This window comes from Mus caroli, unplaced genomic scaffold (assembly GCF_978045245.1).
Source record: "Mus caroli unplaced genomic scaffold, Mus_caroli_1 scaffold_4, whole genome shotgun sequence".
In the NCBI taxonomy this organism is placed as follows: domain Eukaryota; kingdom Metazoa; phylum Chordata; class Mammalia; order Rodentia; family Muridae; genus Mus; species Mus caroli.
Genome location: NW_028227259.1, coordinates 113,197,841 through 113,205,570, shown reverse-complemented (window position 1 = coordinate 113,205,570; position 7,730 = coordinate 113,197,841).

Genomic DNA, 7,730 nt, shown 5'->3' with positions numbered 1-7,730 from the left:
TGCTCTGGTCAGCCACTCCGGGACCTGCAGCTGTTGTCGATGATCCTGAGGAAACACAAACAGACCCTCTCTCCCAAACCAATTGAGAGCGCTCCTCTCTCACCAGATTCAGCACCTCATTACCTCTCTGGAGTTCTGTGCCACATCTTTCTCTATCTTCTATGCAATTTCTCACTAACTTCCAGACTAGCAAAACCCCTTTTGGTAAAAACCCCTGTTCCTCTGCAAACCTCAATTCCCCATGGTGCTTGGTGCAACTTGTCCCAAAACCGTGAACCTTAACTTGTTCCAAAACCATGAACCTTAACTTGTCCCAAAATCAGGAACCTTATCATTACTTTGTGCCTGCTTCCTGGCAACTTTATATTTGCCTCTAAAACAACAAAACAAAAACAAACACGAATTGACAGACATATGGACAATTTGGTGCACCAGAAACAGATAATAGACAGGCAGGGAATAGAACTTGGTGTCTCAAAGGGACCAAGGTATCCTAACCAGAGCTAAGAATATCTCCATAGGAGCCAGAGAGGAAACAGGACGTCTCCCGTTTTCCTTCTGTCCCTAGGAGAGCTCTGAAATAGCTTATTTTCATTTTTCTCTTCTTATATTTCTTATTTTACTTATATTTCTGCGCATGCCTTCTTTTTCATTTCTCTCTGTTTCTGATATGCTTCCCTGGTGCTCCTGCAAAAGTTGCTACCCTTATCAAGGCAAGCAACAATTACCAGACCTACTGCGTAAGAAAGCATACCTCTCAGAGACACACATTAATTTCTTTTTACTTACCAGTACCACTGTTCCCCAGCTGAAGAGTTCTGAATCCACGCAGTTGAATCCTTCTCAACAGTCTGTGTTGCGGGAACACTTCATTAACCGCTCCTTCCCCGTGATGCAGTTCTGAATCCTCCCTGTAACAGGGGGTCTTCGCTCATGCCTGAAGATGTTACTTCCCGGGTTTCAGCACCATTTGTGGGACGCCTGACTCGCCAGCAAGAAAGACACCACAATAGGATCCTTCTGCACATGTTTATTGGGAGAGCATTGACTGTGTAGGCGAAAGACCCCGAGCCCTGGGCCTCTCACTCTTATATACTATCAAATCTCATCCACGCACAGCAGGCCACATCACCTCACCAGGTACACAGCTTCAGCTAATCAGGGCAGCAGAGGCATATCTCCACCAAAATGGCTTCGCCAGTAACCTGGTACACCTGCGCAGCTCTCACGATGTTTGTGGCTAGATGTATGAGGAAGTCAGGTGCAAGTCATAAGACTTAGCTGCAGTCCCTGGCGCCTTTGGGACTGCCACCACACCCACTCCCCACATCGCAGGAAGCAAATACTAACTGCTCCAAAATATTCATCTGTTCCTGCAACCAATCCTCTCTTTGATTAACCATCATAACTGACTCTTTTAATCTTTGTACAACATTCCACTCCAGGGGTTCATGATACTGTTGCCCCTGTTGGTCCTGAACTACTGGGAAGGCCCCCACAATGGCAGGCACATTTTTCCAGACTTTTGCATGAAGACTACGCTTTCCCCTTTTGTCTCCCTCATCTTTATAGGGGGGAGGAAAAGACAATGGAGTGGCTGATGGTTCGGGCGGCCTACCGCGCCTCAAATACAGCAGAACATCCAACTACAGACATCACTGTTGCTATCAGTCCTGTCATTGTCACTAGTAGATCCTTCAGAGCTAGATTCCTTCTTTTCTTTTTTATCTTTGGTTTGTTGTCTAAGCTGTTTAGGTTTTCAGCGGCTAGCCTGGGAAGCAATCTCCTTAGCCTCTTCAAGCACCACCCCTCCTTCCTCTATTTCAGCACTGTACTTTCCACTGTAGTCCCTCAAGCAAGTCCTGACCAAGATCCAGATGACTAACATTTTTACTTTCATTTTAGTCACAGTTGAACCCATGTTGCTGAAATTCTCTTCATCGCTATTCCTGAGATTCTTAGAGCTCCATCCCCTTTTTCCAGGGAACCTATTATGCCTATGCTTTCTTCACCTTTTGCTGAAATTCGTCTCTATTCCTGAGAACCTTAGTGCACCGTCCCCTTTTTTCCAGGGAACCTTACCTTCATCTCTATACCTGAGAACCTTAATGCTTTGTCCTTTTTTTCCCAGGAATCTATATGATTTTCTCCTTCATGAAGAGAGACAATCACTTCAAACCTCTCCAAAAAGAAACTAAGCTTACATAAACCAACCTTCCACCAAGATGTTGCTCTCTCTAGCAGAATAAGTTTACTTTTTCAACCACCTTCTGGTGATTTAATTATAATTCCTTGCTGGTTTTGGTGACTTGTCTACCTACATCCTTTAGCCATTTCCACTGGCCATATGTCTGCCAGGCACTGTAATGGTCTCAGTCTATAGTAGTCCTTTCTCAATTCTCTGAGGTTACCTGTCTGTACTATCTATGCAAGTCCCATTTTTAAAATGTAAAGCTGCCTGGTCTATAATTTAGATCACTTTGGAAATTTGCCTCTGCTCTGCTCTGCCTCTCCTGTCTGGCCTTGATCCCATCTATTTGACTTGTCTACAATAATCTGAATGTCCTCCATTTGGAAACTGCATTTTCCTTTGCCCTTTACAAGATGGCATCACTCTGATCTCTCATTTTCCATAGTATCAAAAGTTCCACAGACTCTTACAGTCTAACTAAAGAGGTTCTAAACTGGCCACTTACCTAAATTTCCTTACCGCTGCTTACTAAAATTTCCTTACTGCTGCTTACCAAACTTTCCTTACTGCTGTTTACTAAAATTTCCTTACTGCTGATTAATTCCCTACCACTGTTTACCAGGTTTTCCTACCTCAGTTTACCAAAGTTTCCCTACCACTGTTTACCAAAGTTTCCCTACCACTGTTTACCAAAATTTCCCTACCACTGTTTACCAAAATTTTCCTACCGCGGTTTACCAAAGTTTTCCTACCGCTATTTACCAAAATTTTCCTACCGCTGTTTACCAAAATTTTCCTACCCTACTGCTGTTTACCAAAGTTTTCCTACTGCTGTTTACCAAAATTTTCCTACCTCTGTTTACCAAAATTTTCCTAACGCTGTTTATCAAAATTTCCCTAGCGCTGTTTACTATAGTTTCCTTAGGCCTGTACTTTCTTTACTTACTGTTGCCGACCGACACAATGAGTTCCCTGTACAGGCCACCACTTGTCCCAGTCCAGAGGCAACAAGAATGACTCAGACACCAAGGCGGGTTCACAAATCAACATCTTTACTTGTGGCTTTTTCATTTACAGCTCTATTCCCCAGCAGCCTCTTCTTCCTCCATCCTTCTCACAGCAATGGCTAAACTCCTTCTACTTAGGACAAGGCTATATTCCTAACTCCCAGAGACAACAGCTTCTCTTACTACTACTTCTACTCACAGCAAGGGCTAAAACTATATTTGTGCCGACTCACCTCCTTCTAGCTCCACCCCACCTCATCCACTCAAAATTCACACACACTCCAGGCACGAGCTCAGGTTGTTCACAGATAGGCTGACAGGTCCTGATCACGAGGAACAGTCCAGCCTGGCAGGCAGCCCACCCATGCAGCCTCACTGCGCATGCTCGGGCAAGGTAGTAAATAAGTGGGTTTCATGGAGCCTGCGGCCGCACCCGCTTCCCGCAGGGTCACACCAAGGTATTTTATTTTATTTGTGACTACTGTGAAAGGTGTTTTTTCCCTAATTTCATTCTCAGACTGTTTATTCTTTGTGTAGAGAAAGGCCACTGATTTGTTTGAGTTAATTTTATATCGAGCTACTGCACTGAGTCTGTTTATCAGGTTTAGGAGGTGTCTGGTGGAATTTACAGGATTACTTATATATACTATCATAGCATCTGCAAATAATGATATTTTGACTTCTTCCTTTCCAATTTGTATCCCCTTGATCTCTTATTGTTATCTAATTGCTCTGGCTAGGACTTCAAGGACTATATTGAATAGATACACAGAAAGTGGGCAGCCTTGTCTAGTCCCTGATTTTACTGGGATTGCTTTGAGTTTCTCTCCATTTAGTTTGATGTTGGCTACTGCTTTGCTGTATATTGCTTTTATTCTGTTTAGGTATGGACCTTGAATTCATGATCTTTCCATGACTTTTATCATGAAGGCGTGTTGGATTTTTTCCAATGCTTTCTCAGCATCTAATGAGAGAATCATGTGGTTTTATTCTTTGAGTTTGTTTATATAGTGGATTGTGTTGATGGATTTCTTTATAATAAACCTTCCTGGCATCCCTGGAATAAAGCCTACTTGGTCATGAAGGATGATTGTTTTGATGTGTTCTTGGATTTGGCTTGCCCTCACATAAATATTTTTGCATCGATATTCATAAGAGAAATTGGTCTGAAGTTCTCTTTCTTTGTTGGATCTTTGTGTGGTTTAGGTATAAGAGTAATTGTGGCTTCATAGAATAAATTGGGTAGAGTACCTTCTGTTCCCATTTAATGGAAAAGTTTGATGAGAGTTGGAATTAGGTCTTCTTTGAAGGTCTGATAGAACTCTGCACTAAAAATATCTGGTCCTGGGCTTCTTTTGTTGGGAGAATATAATGACTGTTTCTAGTTCTTTAGGGGATATGAGACTGTTCAGATCGTAATTCTGACCCTGATTTAACTTTGGTACCTGGTATCTATTTAAAAAGTTGTCCATTTTATCCAGGTTTCCCAGTTTTGTTGAGTATAGTATTTTGTAGGAGAATCTGATGATGTTTTGGATTTCCTCAGTTTCTATTGTTATGTCTCCCACTTCATGTCTGATTTTGTTAATTAGAATAGTGTCCCTGTGCCTGCTAGTTAGTCTGGCTAAGGGATTATCTATTTTGTTGATTTACTCAAAGAACCAGCTCCTCCTTTGGTTGATTATTTGTATATTTCTTTTTGTTTCCATTCCAATGATTTCAGCAATGAGTTTGATTATTTCCTGCCTTCTACTCCTCTTGGGTGAATTTGCTTCCTTTTCTTCTAGAGCATTTAGGTGTGCTGTCAAGCTGCTAGTGTATGCTCTCTCTATTTTCTTTTTGGAGAAACTCAGAGCTATGAGTTTTCCTCTTAGGACTGCTTTCGGTGTGTCCCATAAGTTTGGGTATGTTGTGGCTTAATTTTCAATAAACCCTAAAAAGTCTTTAATTTCTTTCTGTATTTCTTCCTTGACCAAATTATCACTGAGTAGAGTATTGTTCAGCATCCATGTAAATATTGGCTTTCTCTTATTTATCTTGTTATTGAACATCAGCTTTAGTCCATGGTGATCTGATAGGATGCATGGAATTATTTCAATATTTTTGTAACCATTGAGACCTATTTAGTGACCAATTATATGGTCAATTTTGGAGAAAGTACCATTAGGGGCTGAGAAAAAGGTATATGCTTTTGTTTTAGGATAAAATGTTCTGTAGCTATCTGTTAAATTCATTTGTTTCATAACTTCTGTTAGGTTCACTGTGTCTCTGTTTAATTTCTGTTTCCAGGATCTGTCCATTGATGAGAATGGGGTGTTGAAGTCTCCCACTGTTATTGTGTGAGATGGAATGTGTACTTTAAGCTTTACTAAAGTTTCTTTAATGAATGTGACTGTCCTTGCATTTGGAGCATAGATATTCATAATTGAGAGTTCATCTTGGAAGATTTTACCTTTGATGAGGATGAAGGGCCCTTCTTTGTCCTTTTTGATATCTTTGGGTTGGAAGTTGATTTTATTCGATATTAGAATGACTACTCCAGCTTGTTTCTTAGGACTATTTGCTTGGAAACTTGTTTCCTAGCCTTTGACTCTGAGGTAGTGTCTGTCTTTGTCCCTCAGGTGGACTTCCTGTATACAGCAAAAAGTTGGGTCCTGTATCAGTAGCCACTCTATGTCTTTATATTGAGGAATTGAGTTCATTGATATTAACAGATATTAAAGAAAAGTAATTGTTGCTTACTCTTATTTTTGTTGTTAGAGTTGGGATTCTGTTCTTGTGGCCATCTTCTTTTAGGTTTGTTGAAGGATTACTTTCTTGCTTTTTCTAGGGCGTCATTTCCCTCCTTGTGTTGCATCTTTTCCTTTATTATCCTTTGAAGGGCTGGATTCTTGGAAAGAAATTGTATAAATTTGGTTTTGTCATGGAATAGTTTGGATTATCCATAAATGGTTATGGAGAGTTTTGCTCAGTAGAGTAACCTGGACTGGCATTTGTGTTCTCATAGGGTCTGTATAACCTCTGTCCAGGGTCTTCTGGCTTTCATAGTCTCTGGTGAAAGTCTGGTGTAATTCTAATAGGCCTGACTTTATGTGTTACTTGAAATTTTTCCCTTACTCCTTTTAATAGTCTTTATTTATTTAATGCATTTGTTATTCTGATTATAATGTGTCAGAGGGAATTTATTTTCTGGTCCAGTCTATTTGGAGTTCTGTAGGCTTCTTGTATGTTCGTGGGCATCTCTCTCTTTAAGGTAATGAAGGTTTTTTTTATAATTCTGTTGAAGATATTTGCTGGCCATTTCAGTTCAAAATCTTCATTCTCATCTACACCTATTATCCATTGGTTTGCTCTTCTCATTGTGTAATGGATTTCCTGAATGCTTTGAGTTAGGATCTTTTTGCATTTTGCATTTCCTTTGATTGTTGTGTCTACGTTTTCTATGGAATCTTCTGCACCTGAGATTCTCTCTTCTATCTCCTGTATTCTGTTACTGATGCTCACATCTGTGGTTCCTGATTTCTTTCCTAGGATTTCTACCTCCAGAGTTGTCTCCCTTTCAGTGTTCTTTATTGTTTCTACTTCCATTTTTAGATCCTGGATGATTTTGTTCAATTCCATTACCTGTTTGGTTCTGTTTTCCTATACTTCTTTAAGGGATTTTTGTGTTTCCTCTTTAGGACTTCTACCTGTTTAGCAGTATTCTCCTGTATTTCTTTAAGTGCCCTGCTTAAATTCCTTTATCAGTATCATGAGATATGATTTTAAATCTGAATCTTGATTTTGCGGTGTGTTGGGGTATCCAGGACTGGCTGAGGTGGGAGTGCTGGGTTCTGATGATGGTGAGTGGTCTTGGTTTCTGTTAGTAAGATTCTTTCATTTGCCTTTTGCCATCTGGTAACCTCTGGTGTTATATGTTCTAGCTGTCTCTGACTGGAGCTTATTCCTCCTGTGATTCTATTAGTCTCTGTCAGCACTACTGGAAGTCCAACTCTCTCTTGAGGCCCAGTGGTCAGAGCACACTCTGCAGGCAAGCACTCCTCTTGCAGGGAAGGTGCACAGAGGTCTGGGTCTCAGCTCGGCCTCCTGGCTGAAGATAAAGGCTGTAGTGACTCTGTCCAAGAAACTCTGTTGTTTCTGCTGCCCGTGCACGCTCTCCTGCCAAGACTGGTTTCTGAGAGACCCAGGATGCAAGATTGAGCTCTCACCTGTATCCTAGGGTCAGAGCCCTCCCTGGAGGCGGAATCTCCTCTGGCAGGGATGGTGCCCAGATGTCTGAGTCTAAGCTCTGCCGCCTGGCTAAGGATGTAGGCCTAAAGTGACCCTGTCCAAGAAGCTCTGTTGCTTCTGTGGCCCATACCCTCTCCTGCACGGACTGGTCTCTAAGAGACCTGGGAAACAAGATCCCAATGTTCTTTTTCTATAAACATGACAGAATTATATCTGCATATAAGCTTTAGAATCCATTTTCCAAAGAAAATGTTTTTCTGAACTAGCAAGCTGGTCCCTCCTCTCTTTCTGACTTACTTTAC